We start from the raw sequence: 19668 nt of genomic DNA on the forward strand, positions 1-19668 counted from the left end.
CCATGGAGGGTGCAGACAAAATAAAGATGTGTGGAGATTTCTACAAAGAATAGATGGATGGAAACAATAGTTGCATCAAGTACATCATTAGAGAGAATAAAGGAGATTAATTTATAATGTTGGATTTCCGTAATAGAAAAAAAATTATTCCTAGTATTTAGAATTATAATGAAAAACTCATGGACAACCAAACATCACCACTTTCTAAGAGGATTTTATAGATATCCATAATAAATTTAACTATATTTCCTTATTAATTTTGAAGGAACAAAATAGCCAAGCTATATTGTAATTTTTTATTTTACTTCAATACCACAAACATGGTCTCTGTTGGCAGCAGGCGTCCATAGCCTCGACATGGTTGTCTTTATAACCCTTTGAGATGTCATTGTCCCATTTACTAAGGAGGTTTCAATTATATATATATATATATATATATATATATATATATATATATATATCTATATATATATATATATATATATATATATATATATATATATATATATATATATTTATTTATTTATTTATTTATTTACAGTGCAGATATACGGAAACTGGGCATATACGGAAGATATGCGCATGTCTTCCGTATATCCCTAACTTTCCTGTATGTGCATATCTTCTGTATATGCACGTCGTTCATGTATCTGCATCGCAGATGCGCAAATTCCATATACAGAAATTGTGCATATACGGAAACTGTGCATATACAGAAGACATGTGCATATCTTCTGTATATGCACAGTTTCCGTATATGCGCAATTTCTGTATATTGAATTTGCGCATATACGATGTAGATACATGAACGACGTGCATATACGGAAGATATGCACATACAGGAAAGTTAGGGATATACGGAAGACATGCACATATCTTCCGTATATGCCCAGTTTCCGTATATGCGCACATCTTCCGTATATGCACAGTTTCCGTATATGCACAATTTCTGTATATGGAATTTGTACATATCTTCGTTCATGTATTTGCATCGTATATGCGCAAATTTCATATACAGAAATTTCCTATATACGGAAACTGTGCATATACGGAAGATGTGCGCATATACGGAAACTGGGCATATACGGAAGATATGCGCATGTCTTCCGTATATCCCTAGCTTTCTTGTATGTGCATGTCTTCCATATATGCACGTCGTTCATGTATCTGTATCGCAGATGCGCAAATTCCATCTACAGAAATTGCGCATATACGGAAATTGTGCATATACGTAAGACATGTGCATATCTTCCGTATATGCACAGTTTCCATATATGCGCAATTTATGTATATTGAATTTGCACGTATACGATGCAGATACATGAACGATGTGCATATACCAAAGATATGCACATACAAGAAAGTTAGGGATATATGAAAGACATGCGCATATCTTCCGTATATGCCCAGTTTCCGTATATGCGCACATCTTCCGTATATGCACAGTTTCCGTATATGCACAATTTCTGTATATTGAATTTGCGCATGTACGATGCAGATACATAAACGAAGATATGTACAAATTTCATATACATAAATTGCGCATATACGGAAGCTGTGCATATACGGAAGATGTGCGCATATACGGAAACTGGGCATATACGGAAGATATGCGCATGCCTTCCGTATATCCCTAACTTTCTTGTATGTGCATATCTTCCGTATATGCACATCGTTCATGTATCTGCATCGTATACGTGCAAATTCAATATACAAAAATTGCGCATATACGGAAATTGTGCATATACGGAAGATATGCACATGTCTTCCGTATATGCAAAGTTTCCATATATGCGCAATTTCTGTATATGGAATTTGTGCATCTGCGATGCAGATACATGAACGAAGTGCATATACGGAAGATATGAACATACAGGAAAGTTAGGGATATACGGAAGACATGCGCATATCTTCCGTATATGCCCAATTTCTGTATATGTGCACATCTTCCGTATATGCACAATTTCCGTATATGCGCAATTTCTGTATATGGAATTTGTCTGGGACTCCCAAGTAATCAAGCTAGACAATATCCACGCAAGTAGGAATTTCCTACAAGCAACCTTTCACATCATTGGGACAAATATACACGGGATCTCAACCAATGTATATTTTCCACAGGAGGCATCGCTTAAAGCCGGAATGCTTAACACTCTCTCTGCAATCAACCATGAGAGGCCGCACCCTTTATGGATTTCTGGAGGAGACTTTAACATGATTACTAGGCTGGAAGAAAAAGGGGAGGAAGATGCAAAGGAATTCAGGAAGGGATACCCCTAAAGGACTTCTTTCAGAACAACTGGCTCATCGACCTACCCTTCAATAATGGTGTATTTACTTGGAACAATAGGAGAGCAGGTAAGCAGCAGATCGCTTCTTGTCTGGACAGGTTCTTGTTCTCAGACAATGCTATTCATCTTGGTGGAGACTTCGCAACCTCCATTTTGCCTCTTTCATGATCTAATCACTGGCCCATCTCCCTCCATTGGTCGCGTCTTGGCAATCTGATCCGCAGATCGTCCTGCTTTGAGGCTTTCTGGATGTCTCATCCCGATTTCCAAGGCTTAATCAATTCAGGATGGAACAATTTTTCCCCTCCTCCAGGTTCAAAAATGTTCCAATTCCAGCAAAAGCTTAAGCACCTCAAAAGCAAGATCAAACGCTGGAATCACACTTATTTTGGTAATATCTTCCAGTCTCAGGAAGCCCTCGAGCTGGAAAAATGAAGGTCGCTGAGAGGACCTATCAAAACAAGAAAAAGTTATTGAAGCGCAACTCACAGAAAGGGCTAAGTAGGAAGAAACATTATGGAGGAAAAAATCAAGAGTTAGATGGCTTAAAGATGGAGAGAAAAACACTAAATTTTTTCCGGGGGTGAATGCAATGTTCATAGCCCTGGTTCCCAAGGTGGACATGCCAAGCACACCTGACAAGTACAGGCCTATCGCACTATGTAACATAATCTATAAGATTATCTCCAAAATCATTGCCTCCAGGCTCAAACTGCTGCTTCCTCTCATCATCTCTCCTGAGCAATCTGGATATGTCGAAGGTAGGCAGATCATCGATGGTATCATCTTAACTCATGAAATAATTCATTCCCTAAAGATTTCCAAGAAGCCAGGTATGCTCCTCAAACTAGATCTCTCAAAGGCCTTTGATAGCCTAAGCTGGATGTATATTAAAAAAGTTCTAATTGCTTTTGGATTTGCTGCTCCTTGGGTCAGATGGGTCATGAGCCTCATCTCTTCCTCTTTCTTTTCTATTCTGGTCAATGGTATACCCTCATCTCCTTTTCATCCTTCCCGGGGAATTAGGCAGGGAGACCCTCTATCCCCTTTCTTGTTCGTTATCATGGCAGAAGGATTAGGCCGAAGTATTAAATCAGCTCAGCAATCCCTCTGTCTCAAAGGCCTATCCTTTCATAACTCTCCAGCCTTCACACACCAGCAATTCGTTGATGACAACATGCTTTTTGGGCATCCCTCGGTCCAAGAAGCCCGACTGCTCAAATCCCTTTTGTCAGACTTTTCGGAAGCCTCAGGTGCCTCTATCAATAAATCCAAATCTTAGATCTTCTTTTTCCATACTCCTTCTTTAACTTAGGCAGCTATAGCCCATATTCTAGGATTCTCCATTGCTACCCTCCCATCCAAATATTTAGGTGCTCCTCTGACTGCCTCAGCCCTAAAGCACTCCTCTTGGAAAATCCTCTTAGAGAATATGGAGGCGCGACTATCCTCTTGGACTCACAGATCTCTAAATATGGTGAGTCGACTTGTCCTCATAAAAGCAGTACTTCAGGCTATGCCGCTATACCTCTTCTCCATCATTGCAACACCCAAATGGGTTCTCAAAGAAATCAAGCTTCTCCAAAGATCTTTTCTCTGGGGCAGTAATGGTCACAAGCGAAAGTGGGCTATGGTCAAATGGGATACTGCTTGTCTACCAAAGAAAGGGGGTGGTATTGTTTTAAGGGATCCCTCTCAAAGAAATGAGATCATGGGAGCTAGAATCTGGTGGAAATGGCTTACGGAGCCTCTCACCCCTTGGGCCTCTCTGTGGACGGCTAAGTATGCAAGGAATTACTCAGCGGAGGAAATAATAAGAATATCAGAGGTTAGCATGGGTTCCCTTATATGGAACTCGGCCAAGCAGCACAGGAATCTCATTCAGCAGCACAACTTTTGGGAAGTGAAGAATGGCAACACTGAAAGATTTTGGGAAGATTTATGGTAGCAGATGCACAAATTAAAGGACCAAATCCCTCTTACTCAACCCCTGGAGCAGGAGATGCAATCTTATGATAAGGTGAAAAACTTCTGGAGAAATTCACCAACCCAAGAGTACCAATAATGGCTCAAGGCGAATCAGATTTTAAGATAGGGCTCAACACAAGTCCAACAAATTCTAGACACAGAATTAACAAAAAGAAGAATTCAACATTCTAATGAAAAGGACATTCTTCGGTGGGGATATGAAGAAAGAGGTACCTATTCTATGAGAGAGGCCTATAATATCATTATCAAGGCACATACAGTGAAAGATCCTCTTTGGAGCATAATATGGGACCCTTCCATATGGCCAAAAATATCCACCTTTCTCTGGCTCCTATGCCATAACAAGATTCTCACGTGGGATAATCTTAGAAAGAGGAACTTTCATGGGCCCTCAATATGCCCTAATTGCAAACAAGAGGAGGAAACCATCAAGCATCTAATGCTGTCCTGTCAGACTGCACGCAAGCTCTGGGAAAAGGTCAGTTTCCGCTACCAAAAGGAAGGAAGAACTCATGGAGACACCATTGCCACTGTGCGCAACTGGGATCATAACCCTTATCAAAGCAAGATTTTAAATTTCCTTTGGAAGCTCATTCCGGGCTTTCTCATGTGGGCCATATGGAAAGAGAGAAACAACATAATATTTAAGGATCACTCTTTGCAGCTGGAAGATATCTGGAAAATAATCTGCCAAAATATTGAGGAAACCATATCTCTCAAAACCTGGTATCAGGAGGATCTCCCAACTAACCCCCAAGAACAATCCATGTGGGCCAATTAGAACTTCTAATGCAAGCAAGAACAACTTATCAAAGGAACAAAGCCTCTAAGGAACCATTTACCTGAGAAATGGTTACCTCCCCCTATGCATATGTACCAGCTAAATTTTGATGGCACCTCGAAAGGCAACCCAGGAAATTCAGGCTTTGGAGGGATTTTCAGAGATCACAAGGGGGCTCCTCTTTTAACCTTCTTAGGTTCAAAGGGATGGGATACCAATAACTCGGTAGAACTGGAAGGTCTTTGGCAAGGACTAATTCTTGCGCAAGATAAAGGTTTCTTCCCGCTCATAATCGAGGGCGATTCCCAGATCATCATAAATATGGTCACAAAAATCCTGCAAGGATCCTCCTCTGGCAAAGTGAGCAACAACTGGAGAATGTAAAAAAGGATTGAACTTATTGAATGTTGGCTCTCCTCTAACAGAGCGATCACTTTAAAGCATATTCGAAGGGAAGGGCATAAAATTGTGGACTTACTTGCTAATATGGGGGTTGATTGTAGGATGGATCTTCATGTTGGACCAATTTCAAGCCTAACATCTAAATCTCAACTCACAGATTACAACAACCTAGTGAAGAAGGAAATGCAACAGGAGGAAGGAGAACACCCGGATGCGGGTGAAATTAATGAAACATAATGAGCTTATTCGCTGATGGACAGGCTGGGTACTGCCAGCTGCAGCTCTGCGTGGCTTCCCAGGATTTCACCCGACGCAAATTGGATAGCCTTAAGAGAGGTAGATTTGGAGGAATGTCTGCATTAATGGCTCGCTTCGTCCAAGGTGATGCTTCAGCTGTTATATTCATGGCGCTCTGTTTTATCCTCTCCACAACTTTTGCTCAGCCTCCATGCTCCAGGTTCTGGCCTGCAGCGGGTCTGTGGTCTTGTTATGCTGAGGGTCGTGATGGTAGGCTAGTCTATGCAATTGGTGGCAAGCTTTTAATTGCCCCTGAGTTTCGAATTGGGCTGCACTCTCAGGCCCGTCTTGAGCGAACGAAGAGGTCCCTTGTGCTTTTCTATAGCCCTCCAGCCATTGCCCCTGGTCTCATTGTGCGCTCCCCTCATTGCCTCAGCATGGTGCATCAGAGTATGAGGAGTCGCTCTAGGGGACGCCGAGGTATCCTAAGGTGTTCGAAGGTTAACAGTTCTGTGGATCCTGCCCTTCCTCCTGTTACTATCCCCTCCTCTCTGGTGGTTTCGCCTCCTCATAGCCCTTCTCGCAGGTCGACCCCAAACAGTGCATTCCAGACCACTCACTTCAAATTTCAGAGCAATCTCAGTAGGCCAATGATCACCGCTCATATCACTATTATCCTTTCTGAAGAAGAAAGCCAGCTTCATCCTCTGGTGCGAGTGGTGTCTGAGCAATCTCAAAGCAGTGAGCAGTTTATGGCAGAAGGAAGTCCGGTGAATCGAAAGGGCAAGATGCTCGACAGAGGAGACGCTCCTAGCGGTATTATGCCTTCTGATGCCATCATCCCGGTGGACGGGGAAGGCAATTCCATGGCCACTCATCACCCCACGACGAACCCAGAAGGCGAGAAGGCAGGAACTGAAGATATGTGGACTGGTATTGCGTGTCAGGAGGTGGAGATGCCTCCGAATGAGGACGTGGAGGTATAATGCCACCTGGGCATGCCCAAACTTCTTTTGGTTTTGCTGATGTTTTATATGGTCAACCTCAGGCAATTTTGTTTGCAGTTCTGGTTTAACATCTACAGCCAGATGATTTTGTTATTCCCCTCGAGCAGCGGCAGTATAAAGATCTTCTGGGCAGCTAGGGAAAGTCTCTGTCTTGCTTTCGTGTGCTTTCTTATGTTATGCTGGTCTATCTCTGGTTTCGATATCTCTTCTCTTGTCCTCTATAACGGCTTCGCCCAGGCTCTCCCTATATTGGGGCAGGTTTGCTGTGTTGAGTGCTCTCGGGTGATGTTATCCGAAGCCTCAACTCCTTGTAATATTATTTTACTTTTCAGTTAATAGAATTAGTCATTTACCGAGAATTTTTTTTATTATAAAAAAACAATGATATATATGTGATTTATAGTGAAGAATATAATATTTCTTTTTGAAGTGAATTTACAAAATATAATTAATTAAAAAAATAGAATTTTAAATCTCTTGTGCATATAAATGTTAATAAAAATATAAATAAAATCATATTTACCTTTTTTTCTTCTTTCTTTATTTGATATAATTTTTAAGATTAATTAAATAAAATAAATTATGAATTGATGATAATATTTATGAATATCATTTTAATTTATTATGTTTTTAAAATTTCTGAATAATTTATTTAATAAGATGATGTTGATAAAAATAAAAAAGTAACTTTAAAATGAATGAAATGAATCATATAACAATAATAGTTGTTTTGGCCCGGTTAAGTTTATTTTGAGTGGTTGAGAGAAATTTTTGTTATTCTCTCCACAAAAGTTTAATTATTGTAAATGATATGTTGAGCTCATGTTGAGTATATTGTTGCAATGACTTTGAATCTTGTTGATTGGCCTCATGGCTAGAAGATTCTAGGGTTTAACCTTTATAGTCTCAAGGGGTCATCCCAATTGGTGATCCACGTAATTTTAGTCTCTTGTGACTAATAAATCCAAGGTTCAAATACCCATGGTTTGATTTACGCTAGTCTCTTGTGACTAATAAATCCAAGGTTCAAATACCCATGGTTTGATTTACGAAGAGGAGATGAAGCTTGATCCCAATTGTTGATCAAAGTAATGTGCTAAAAAGAAATTACTTTTGAGACTCTATATAGTAAATATTATTATTAAGTTGGTTATCTTGATTATTAACATAGATATTAATTTTTAAAATATTTGTGGATAATCCACATATAAATACTTAATATTAAACCTAAAGTGTAAAAATAAGATAAGCATGGCTAAAATAACTTCCAATTTTTATGAGTTCCATATTGTTCAATTTCCAAAACATTAATGAAAGATTTATCACATTTTTTACATTATGAGGATTGAGAGTGCTTTCTCTTAAACTCTCTAGTTTATACTCATATTAGATGTAAACTAAGGCAGTGATATAAATTAAATGTTGGGTAAATGGAGAGAGGCATGAATATATACTAGAGATCAAAACACTTCATCATAATACATTGAATGTTGCTAAAATTTAAAAAGCCATAAAAAATAACTAAATTATGACATTATTTTAAATTATTATTATTAATAATACTAATAAAAAGATTATATATATATATATATATATATATATATATATATATATATATATATATATATATATATATATATATATATATAATAACATTTTTATCCATAGAGATTTATCAGACTTTATGAAAAAGTATTATAGTTCATCAATACTACATGCCCCGAAAAAAAATATTCAAATTATTTTTTGTATTACCAATTTTTTGACCTTTTAAATAATAATAAAAATAAGATCTTAAAGTGTTTCTTTATATGTTTTTCAAATGCAGAAATAAAATGATAAAAAATTCTAAATAACTATTTCCTATTTGAAAGTTTGATAAAGCATTTTTCATAACTACCATCATCAATTTCTGTAAATGATGAGATCTTGAAGTGTTTCTTTATATATTTTTCAAACATGATAAAAATAAAATGCTAAATAATTATTTACCACTTGAAAATTTGATAAATCATTTTTCATAACCACCGGCACTCTGTAAATATATGTTGAAAATATTATTTAAAGATACCAAATTTCATACTACCAAATTCTAACGTTATACTAAGTATGCCAATTAATAAATTATTCTTTAAATTTTTTAATATTAAATTAGTTTCAATTAATATTTGGTACCGAAATACATTTTGCTCCAATTTTTTGTGAAAAAAAATCATTCATATAATATCATTGAAAATTACATTATATATATATATGTGTGTGTGTGTGTGTGTGTATTAGTTAACGACCCCATAAATAACAACCATTTAGCAAAAAAAAGCTCACATAGAGAAAAAGTGAGATCTATGAACAAAAGATACAAAACAACAGAAAAGAAACAATTGATAACTATTCGCAGAGTGGTACAAACAGTGCAGCCCAAAAGATCATAAAGATGTTGACAGTAAGAATCTGTAATCACAGACATAAAAAGAGTGGATAACTGTTCGCAAAGTGGTAGAAACAGTGAAGCCCAAAAGACAATAAAAAAGTTGACAGTAAGAACCTATAATCATAGACATAAAAGACAACATGCCGAAACAGAATAGAATTAAAATTTTATATTTAAAAGGTCCATCTACACAAATTTTTATTTTGATTTAAAAATTTAATTTTTAAAATAAATTTATCCACTTATTAAAATAATTCTTTATTTTTTTATTCTTTTATCAATATCATAGCACCCACTGCCATGAAGCTGGTCCAATTGAATGACAACCAACATCCAACATATTAATAGAATATATGAACATGAAAAAGCAACCTCATAAAGCAACTGAACCAGAAGCATCCTGGATAGATTCTTTTGTACTAGAAATATAATAAAATTCAAATAAATGAAATCTATATGAATACATAAACAAGAGTGAGAATAGATAATATTTCAATTTTAAAAGAGAAGTTCAGAAGTTGGGGTTATCTTTATTCTGTACATTTTGAAAATACTTTAAAATTTAATAGGAAGTAACCAGATTAATTGGTTGCATATTCCAAAAATATACTGAAATTCCATAAGTTAACCTCACTGCTATGCATTGAATGTGGAAATATTTTGAAATCTACAATCTGAATAAGTTCAGCTCACCCCGCATCCTGCCAGCTAAATATGAAATGGAAATTCTAAATCAACATATACTAAATAAGCAATGAGCAGAGCAGCCTCACTAACCCCCTGTATCTTTAAAGACATACTTAGCACCTGGAAACAATTTTTGGGAAAAAAAATTATGTATTGAAAAGTCCAAAGAATACAGAGATTACATGTGAGAGACATTGTTGTACCTTATTGTGAAGTAAAACTGTGATTAGCAATCTAATAAAAGAAAGTTAATACATTGAAACTGTCCTTGTAGCCCCTTTATAGACAAAACAATGGCTAAAGTTATATTATTGTAGCCTAAGTCATTTAAACTTGCTGGAATGTTTAGCCTTCAAAGTAGCAAACCTAGTGGGTTTAGTGAGAGCAATGCTAGTTGAGCATATGTGCTCTATGAGAGCAATGCTAGTTGAGCATATATGGTCTATGTATTGTTTGTGTGACTTGAACCCACGTGATTTCAAGTCCTTTGGCGTGATTTTGGTCCTTTTAACCATAGCATCAACATTTATCTTTTTTGTTTTCTGTGGAAATTAAAACATTATCAATAAATATCAAAATCCACATAGATATAATGAAAATATGCGGACCATGTAACGAATATGAAAAGACAATGCATTGACTAGCTATCAATAAATATCAAAATCTATATAGATATAATGAGAATATGGGGAACATGTAACGAATATGAAAAGAAAATGCATTAACTAGTCATAAAAAAATATGTCAATGTTATTATGAGCTATGATATGTAGTATATAACTTACCTCTCTTAATTTATCTTGAAGTCTAGGTGAATGCCGCAATGGTTGAGGAGAATGTGATTTCCGCTGAGTATCATGTCCACCATCATACATGTGCAAAGGTGTTTTAGGAGATGTATATTCATTACTCTGAACATTAGATTATACATAGATATAAGTATGACTCAAATAGAATTAAATGTAAAAATATGATAAAATTATAAGAGTATAAATAAATATAATCTTACCTTGCATTGTGACATTAGACGTGAAGATGGTTCTAACATTTGAACCATTTCATTTCCATTCTTCTTAAGGTTTCGAAAAGGGGTTTTCATTGATTGTGATGGTTCCAAAGGGAACACCTGCACCATAAATAAGAAATAACACACACACACATATAATGAAAACAAATCAAGGATAACGATATATAATACAAAACATCCATTTCTCATCCCATCATTATGGTAAAACATAACAATTTATATATTAATGTTTTAGTGGAATAGGTTATCTGGATTAAAAACTTACTGGCCCAATAACCCCTTGAAATCCTTGAAATCTAGGTGAGCGTCATAATTGTTGGTGGCTTGAACTTGGGGAATTTTGTTGATTAGGCTATGCATATCAATAAAAATGAGAAATTAGTATACAATTATAATAAATATAAATATTATTTAATGTTAAAATGTCTAAAAAATTAATGTATACAAAAAAATGGACTCAACTGTGTTGTCATTGTCCTGATTAGTTTCATCAAAGTTTAATATATGGTTGTGCCCATTTAATCCTTCTTCCCCCACATCATCAGGAACCTCAGTCCTTACTTTCTCTTTTAAAGCAATATCTATGCGCTTCATTGTCTCCATATGTCTACGAGGTAGACTCTGATCCCAACGTTGAATTATTTCACAAATCCTTTGCTTTGAAGTATCATTAAGCTGATCAAATGTAACAACTGACTGTGAAAACAAGTTTCAATGAATTTAGTCCACAACAATAAATTAATATTAATAAAAAACATATATAGATAAATACTAATAAATACTTCCAGCAGAAAGAATTTCTTCATTGACAATATTAATAAAAAAGCATATACAAATAAATACTAATAAATACTTACAGCTGAAAGAATTTCTTCATTGACAAATCTTTTATATGCTTGTTTTCATGCACGACATAGCCTTGCATCTAAATCATATTGTATTTTGGCATTTTGCCTTTTAACTGCACTTGTTGATTTGACCGCCCATGTAGCATTTGCATCTCTTACTCGACCTCTTTGACGTGGAGGAATTGGTAGGCGATTGTGGGTGGTAGCCCGATGATGATTAAGGCCAGATAGCTTAGATCGACTCAAGTTCCCCACACAGCCACCAACAAGACAAGTGAACACTTGCTTGGTGCCTTTGATAGTTACCTCCCATTCATGTCTATTTTCCTCCATTTTCTTACTTCCTTATAAATGAATATGTAAACAATATTGTTGTTAAAAACATCATAAAACACTTTAAACTAAAAATCAATATTCATATCTATTTTTTTGTGGTTACCATAACTATCAACTTTTATAAAATATAGGCCAAAATATTTAAAACAACTCTTCAAGATTCTTGTTATATCAATTTGCATGATTTGTAAATGTTACAGTTTTAAGTTCTTGTTAGATCAATTTACATGCTTTGTAAATCTGACAGTCTTAAGTGAACACAGGTTGGGATAAGTGGTCTCATTGGGACTACATGGTTCCCAACAAAGCCAACCCCTCATTAATAAACCTTCTTTATAGTCCAATAAATATTTTTTAGAAGAAAATGTTGCCCTCTCTAATTGACTGCTATCCTTGTGTTAAATGGAATTCCCCGCATCCAATATACATAAAAGAAATAACATTACATTTTTTTATATATGAGAAGAATAGTTGTTAAAAGAACTGACTCTTTAAATCAGGAATTTGAACTCTGATGGCCACACCACATTTTTCTTGTGCAGGGGATTTCAAATTTGTTGAGTACCACACTTTTATTTTCCTCCTCAATAAGGATAGCTTTAAATCCTAGATGGGAAACTTGTATTTATTAAACTTACTCAATGATTCCCCTTTGTGATGTTAATTTTGGGCAGATCCGTGAAGATATTGGACTGATCCATCAGGTTACAAGCCTTCTTGCTGATCACTCAAAGCCAGTATGTTCAGAGCAGTCCACTTCCAATCCCCATTCAGAAAACGCATCACGAGCACTCCCCCAGGATCAGCTTAGCATGCAGCCTCCAGATGGGATTGTGTTCGAAGAGCAGAATGTTAAAGCAACATAATATAACTCAGACAATGCCCACGAGAATGCACACCTCCCCATGCAAGTTTCAGGGCTACAGAGCGAGAAAACAGTTACAGAGTTTGGACAGAATGGCAGCGAAGTAATGCAGTTGGATATGTCCCCAGAAGATTGTTCCAATGATATCGGTTCTGAGTTGCAGGTCACAGGTGGAAATAGCTGTATGCAGGTCAAGCATTCAACTAACGCCTGGCCAGACATAAGTCATGGACTTCAATCCTCAGGTAATTGGGACACAATCGTTGATATAGGCAGATCTGTCTCATTTTCTCCTGCTTATTTTCCAATTAGTTGGATAATGTAATCTATATTTATATAAGGAGTAGTCTTTGACCGTATATATGGATTTACTATTCTCAAAAACTCTGGGCACTTCGATTGCGAAGAATTCACCTATCAAATTTGTTGTTTCAATAAATCTCTGCCAAATTTTAAACAAATTAGATTGGAAAATAATTTTCCAAAAAATTACACTTAAAACTACTCACTTATGAAATGCCATTTGTTATTTCAAAATTTGCATGGTAATATTTGAAATTCCATCAATATATGATATACAGGAGAAGATAAGAATATATCAACATCTTTCATTTATTCTCCCAAGAAAATTAGATTAAAAGAAAAATTAAATTACGGATGTTCAATAAGAAGACATATCTATTAATTATTGTAATAGATTTTATTTGAAATTTAGAATAGATGGAGTCCATTAATGTGTTCATGGGCAACTTATTGATGAAGGTTAGGTACCTAGTTTGGTGGTTCGGCTAAATTGATTTGGTCAAAGGTTAGGGTAGTATCATAGTTTGGGTAAATTTGATTCGGTCAAGTTACGGGTGGTCTTCAAGCTCCAAGTTTATGAGAATCCATAGTTTTTCCCATAGGATTCATCTTTAATTTAGCCTATTTAAAGGAGGAAAGACTCCATGTAAATTGCTTCAGGTGATCAATGGTTTTTCCCATGGGATTCATCTCTAATTTAGCCTCTTGAAGGCAGAAAGACTTCAGGTAAATTGGTCCAGGTGACCGTTGGTGGTTTTCAAGCTCCAGGTTTATGAGAATCCATAGCTTTTCCCATGGGATTCATCTCTAATTTAACCTATTTAAAAGAGGAAAGACTCCAGATAAATTACTTCAGGTGATCAATAGTTTTTCCCATGGGATTCATCTCTAATTTAGCCTCTTAAAGACTAAAAGACTTCAGGAAAATTGGAACCATTAGTATCTCAACAACAATGAGTTTAAACACCACTTCACTAATACCAATAAAATCACTAAACACCAAGAGAAATAATAATGTCTAACTTAAAGATCCTAATAGCCACAAAGATAAATTTACCTGAAGCCTTTAAATAGACTATTTAAAAAATGAATACAATGAAAAAACCATAAATTTTCATAAACCAGAAGCTCAAACACTGCGAGGAACAATGAAATGATTCAAAATGTCTCATTTTTTAAGATGATGGATTTATGTAAGATTTATTCACGTGGAAGGCATCTAATCTATCTTGATACAGTTAAATTGCTGCATATAACTTATCCAGATGCAATGAATACATTACAGTGGATTTGCCTACATTATCCAGGTACTCAGCAATACCTTGATCAAGGAAGCGATGATGAAAGTGGTCACTACTGTCACACAACATTTTGACAGTCAAATGCAATCAAGACAGTCATATACCTATCATAAAAAGATAAGGAAGCCCTCCAAAATGTTTGGTAATGCTCTGCAAATCATAAAAATTGCAAAATAACTTGTGCGTTAATCATTGACTGAAATGATTTGTTTTTTAAGTTCTAGGCATGTCAAGTGATATAATCACAAAATAAGGAAAACCTCCAAAATGTTTGGTAATGCTCTGCAAATCATAAAAAATGCAAAATAACTTGTGGGTTAATCATTTAATGAATTCTTTTGTTTTTTAAGTTCTACACGTCTTCATCCAGTAGTGATATACAACTCAGAGTATTAAAATTATACAACAATTTCAAGAAGATTTTGTTTACAGACTTTCCCTATAACCTCCAGACATGAAACAATTTAATTAGTCAAAAAACAGCTCATGAATCTATGATGATAGGCCATGAATCAATGGCAGTGAAAAAGGGCAGTTTGCCTTTGGCAGAAGATGATATAAAGTGCAAAAAACACAGATTTGGGTGTGAAGGAACTTGGCAGTCTAACTGAGTGGGTGCAAACCATTTAGGTGAGGATCTATTTTTGTATTTGTTATAAGAAATTACAATTAGAAAAGACAAGACAGAGCTCGAAGACCTTGACACCAATTCAAGCCACTTTTGCTTGTCGTAAAGCAGTGGAATCCCTGGATCTCCCATCATTCCAGGTTAATGAAGATTCAAATTTGTTGACCCACACATGTAAGGTTAAAAATTCTAGTTTCAGTCGATGTTTATTTTTCAGATTCTGGATTTGTGTTTGTATTCTAGACTAATTATTATCTGCTTTTTTAAGGGTTGGCGATAAGCTCAAAATAGTAATAGCTGGAGGGGGGTGGGTACAGGATTATGATATAAATCTCATGGTCTTCAATGTAATTCAAAGCACAATTTGGTGCAAGACAAAGCGTTACTGGTTTCGAAGCGTTGCAGGGGATCACTTTCTGTAACCTCTGTTCGCCGGAGCTCTTCCGTGTTCCTGTTCGATGGTTGCACTTTTTGAATTGCCAGGATTTGAGCAGATAATGATAACGTATTGAAGATGGTTGGTGCAAAGTTTATGAGCCTCCACGATGGGTTGGTAAACGTCATTAACACACCAAAGTGGAGGCGGGCAGGAACACGACATCACCGGAGTGGAGGCGGGCAGGAACACGGCATCTCCGGAGCTGGGTGACCCGTATTCGCCGGAAGATAGGAGATGGATGCATGATCCATGCTCAGGGCAATGGCTAACGAGCCTGCCATAGGGCATTGAATGCCCATTTCGCTGCATACTCCTTAAGCCGATATAACAAATCCGCACGGTGAGTTGATAAATAAAAAATAGCGGTGGTGTGTTATCGGCTTAAGGAGTATGTAGCTAAGCGGGCATTTAATGCCCTATGACAGGTTCGTTAGCCATTGCCCCATGCTCAGGCCCGAGATGTAAGCGAGTGGTGACGTCAAGGGGCTGTCAGGTCAGTGTAAGGACATAGCATTTATAATGCTATAGGGTTGGAAATGGGAACTGCCGCCTCAATATAGTATGTCAACATCATATTTAAAGCCTGCTCCATGGCTTGAGGAACCTCTCCGTGGCAAGCCCAACTTCTGCCATCCACACTTGAGTTCAGGAACTGAACTGAAATGCATGTCACAGGCTCACAACAAAATCAATGACGCATTAATGCCGCGCTATTCGAAGAGAATGAAAATCAGGACAATCAATGGCTACAACATTAAACAAATTTCATTGCCAACTCAACGGAAACTTCGCAGCGGTGTAGCTTTAAGCCAAAAAATTTAACACAAATACTTGTAATAGGGCTGTACATTCTAATGTTACTGTTGGGTCCCTATAATACTAGTGATTACCCCATTACTATTGTAGTTATACCCCTTATTTATATTGTTGTGCCCCTATTACCCCCATATTGTTATTTCTGTGCCCCATAGAATCCCTCTATTGTTATTTTTGTGGCTTTATATTATTATTGTTAGGTCGGCTCGATTATATTATAACTCCTTAGACTCCTATATATAGAAAGGAGGTTTTGTCATTTGTATCATCCAAGAATCGTTCATTTATGTAATGTAAAGGAGGTTGCCCCATCGAAGAGGCTGAATTCTAAGGCGTTGATCTATCTTTTCTATCTTTCTTGAGCTAGTTTCATAACATTTGGTATCAAAGCTTTGGATTCTAGGGTTTCGCTGCTCCAAACAGGTCATCGTGGAATTTTCACTATAAATTTTTTTCTGTGACGTTTCAGAAGTCGCAAAAAAAACCCATTTGAGAAGAAATCGCGCTGAACCTTGGGTCCGAATTTCAGAGCTTTTCGCGTGATATTTGCGGAGATATGATCTGAGGAATTTGGTCTTTTTGCAGACTCTTGAATTACATTCAAAACAGGTGACCTGGGGAAAATCGTCATAACTTTCTCTCTGGGGATCGGATTGAAATTTCGTAAGAAGGTACAGAAATAGGACAGACTGAAGTTTCTTGTGCGTGTGTTTCAGATTCAAAGGTTGAAACAGTGACTCGTGGCACGTCATACAAGTTCGCTCTACTGAACCAGTCTAAAAGCAAGTCACTGTGGGAGATTTCACATAACTCTTCCTTGGAGAATCCAATTTGGCTCAAACTTGTAGCATTGGAAAGAGGACACAGAAGGCTACTACAGGTAGCAATTTTAGAACTGGATGATCCGAAATTACAGAGATACATCAGATTCAATATCAGGCCTCTATAAGGTGAAAAAAGGTGTGTAGTTTTTTTTTAATTTTTGTGTAAGCTTGGTTTAACGGAATTCAAAGGGCATAGTAAAGCATTATTATCGGTAACTGATGCCCCGAGGAAAGAAAATGCAAACACCTAGTAAGGAACCTGAAAGCTCTAGCATGACTCATGAAGAAGAGGAAGAAATGCTACATGATATATCAAAATTACAAGAACAAGTGCAACAAATGTCACGCTCACAAAAGCTAACAGAAGCTAAGATAAGTGGCGTGGAATCTAAGATAAAGGGCATGGAAGCTAAGATGGATGATTCAAAGACAGATTTGAAGAGAGACATGGTAGATTTGAAGATAGATTTGAAGACAGACATGGAAGAATTGAAGAAGTTGCTACAAGAAAGGGTCACTAATGGTGAAAAGGTAGTAAAGGAAACTCATGATGAGAACAAAAGAAATGTTAATCATGATTCCATAGACGCTAATGTTGGATCGAAGAATCACCATATTCCAAAAATCGATATGAGGAAGTTTGATGGCAAGGATCCCGCCACATGGATATTACAGATGGAGCAATTCTTCGATCTCAATAATGTGCAAAACGCACAAAAGGTACGTATGGCAACTGTATATTTGGAACCAAATCAGTTTGTATGGTATCAATGGCTTTTCTCTCGTAAACAATTTATCACTTGGGCAATTTTTACGGAAGAATTGATAGCACATTATGAAGATACAAAAAGCAACACTTTTTTTAGCCAATTGATAAGTCTCAAACAAAAGGGTTCAGTAATGGAGCACATTGAGGAGTTCCAAAAATTGAACTTAAGGGTAAAAGATATTCCAGAGGAGCATAGGATTGATGTGTTCATAGGGTCTTTAAAGGATAAATCCAACATGATGTTCGCCTTTGGGAACTTGATTCATTAGAGAAGGCATTCAGGTTAGCAAGAAAAATGGAAAGTAAAATTATGGCAACCAGGAAGCATACCAATCACAACTATAAAGATGGAAGTGTTGTTGCCCCTAGTCTTCCACAACCTATAAGGTTGAAACCACAACAATTGGAAGAAAAAAGAGAAAAAGGGCTTTGTTACAGTTGTGATAGCAAATACACTAAAGGTCATAAGTGTGCTGAGAAGAAATTATTCTACATAGATTGTGAAGAGGAAGAAGAAAAGGAGCAAGAAAGGTCAAAAGAAGAAGATATACTCTAGGAACAAAGCCTAGATGAAGAAAAAATAAATCTGACCATATCTTGTAATGCATTGGCGGGAATTACCACTCCTCAAACCATCAAGATAGAAGGACAAATCAAGAAGAAAAAGGTAATAGTGTTGATTGATTCAGGAAGCACCCACAATTTTATTAATTGTAGGGTAGCAAAAGAATTGAATTGCTTCTTATATCCAACACCAGAGTGTCAAGTGATGATTGCAAATGGAGGAACAATAAATTGCTCTGGAAAGTGCCATAATATCAAGCTATCCATGGGAGAATATGTATTGACTAGCCCAATGCTTTCCATTCCAATGGGAGGTGCGGATGTTGTACTAGGAGTCCAATGGCTACAATCCTTGGGTACAATAGCTTTTAATTTTCAAGAACCTTTCATCAAATTTTCTACAGAAGGAAAGGAAGTTGAATTAAGGGGTATTGTAGGGAAACCAGGAAAGATAATCAGCTCTCATGGTATGACAAAGCTTCTAAAAAAGGAGCAAAGATGTGTAATTGCACAATTATGCTCGCTAGATGTTTCCACATCGGAATCATCTATTTCTCCAGATCTCCAAAAAGTCTTGGACAATCATTCCAAGGTATTTGAGACTCCCAAGGGTCTCCCACCTATGCGTGATCATGATCATGCTATTCATCTCATTCCAAGAAGTGTTCCTCCAAACATCAGGCCGTACAGATATCCCTATGTCCAAAAAAGTGAAATTGAACGTATGGTTGCAGAAATGCTAGAGGCTGGTATAATTCAACCGAGTCAAAGTTCTTTCTCAACTCTAGTAGTATTGGTGCACAAGAAGGATGGATCATGGAGCATGTGTCCGGATTATAGGGAGCTCAACAAGCTCACTATTAAAGATAAGTTCCCCATTCCTGTTATTGATGAATTACTGGATGAATTACATGGATCAATTTACTTCACCAAGTTGGATCTTCGTTCGGGATATCATCAAATCAGAATGAAGATTAAAGACATTCCGAAAACGGCATTTAGAACTCATGAGGGTCATTATGAATTTTTGGTCATGCCTTTTGGCCTTACCAATGCACCTTCAACATTTCAAGGTTTGATGAATTCAATTTTCAAACCATTCCTTAGAAAATTTGTGTTAGTA

At 36.5% G+C, this 19668-nt stretch overlaps 1 long non-coding RNA gene and 1 pseudogene across 1 annotated transcript; both read left to right on the forward strand.

Moving 5' to 3' along the window:
• LOC149153885 (beta-fructofuranosidase, insoluble isoenzyme CWINV1-like) overlaps positions 1-12902 on the forward strand; it is a 78514-nt pseudogene extending 65612 nt beyond the window's left edge.
• Positions 12903-12906: 4 nt separating this feature from the next.
• LOC149153886 (uncharacterized) lies at positions 12907-14579 on the forward strand. The gene is made up of 2 exons (XR_016263341.1): positions 12907-13146; positions 14512-14579. It is a non-coding gene; the product is annotated as an uncharacterized LOC149153886 (long non-coding RNA).
• Positions 14580-19668: the final 5089 nt, after the last annotated feature.

This window comes from Pinus tabuliformis, chromosome 9 (genome assembly GCF_031772625.1).
Source record: "Pinus tabuliformis cultivar Carrire ecotype Pingquan chromosome 9, CPIR1, whole genome shotgun sequence".
Taxonomy (NCBI): domain Eukaryota; kingdom Viridiplantae; phylum Streptophyta; class Pinopsida; order Pinales; family Pinaceae; genus Pinus; species Pinus tabuliformis.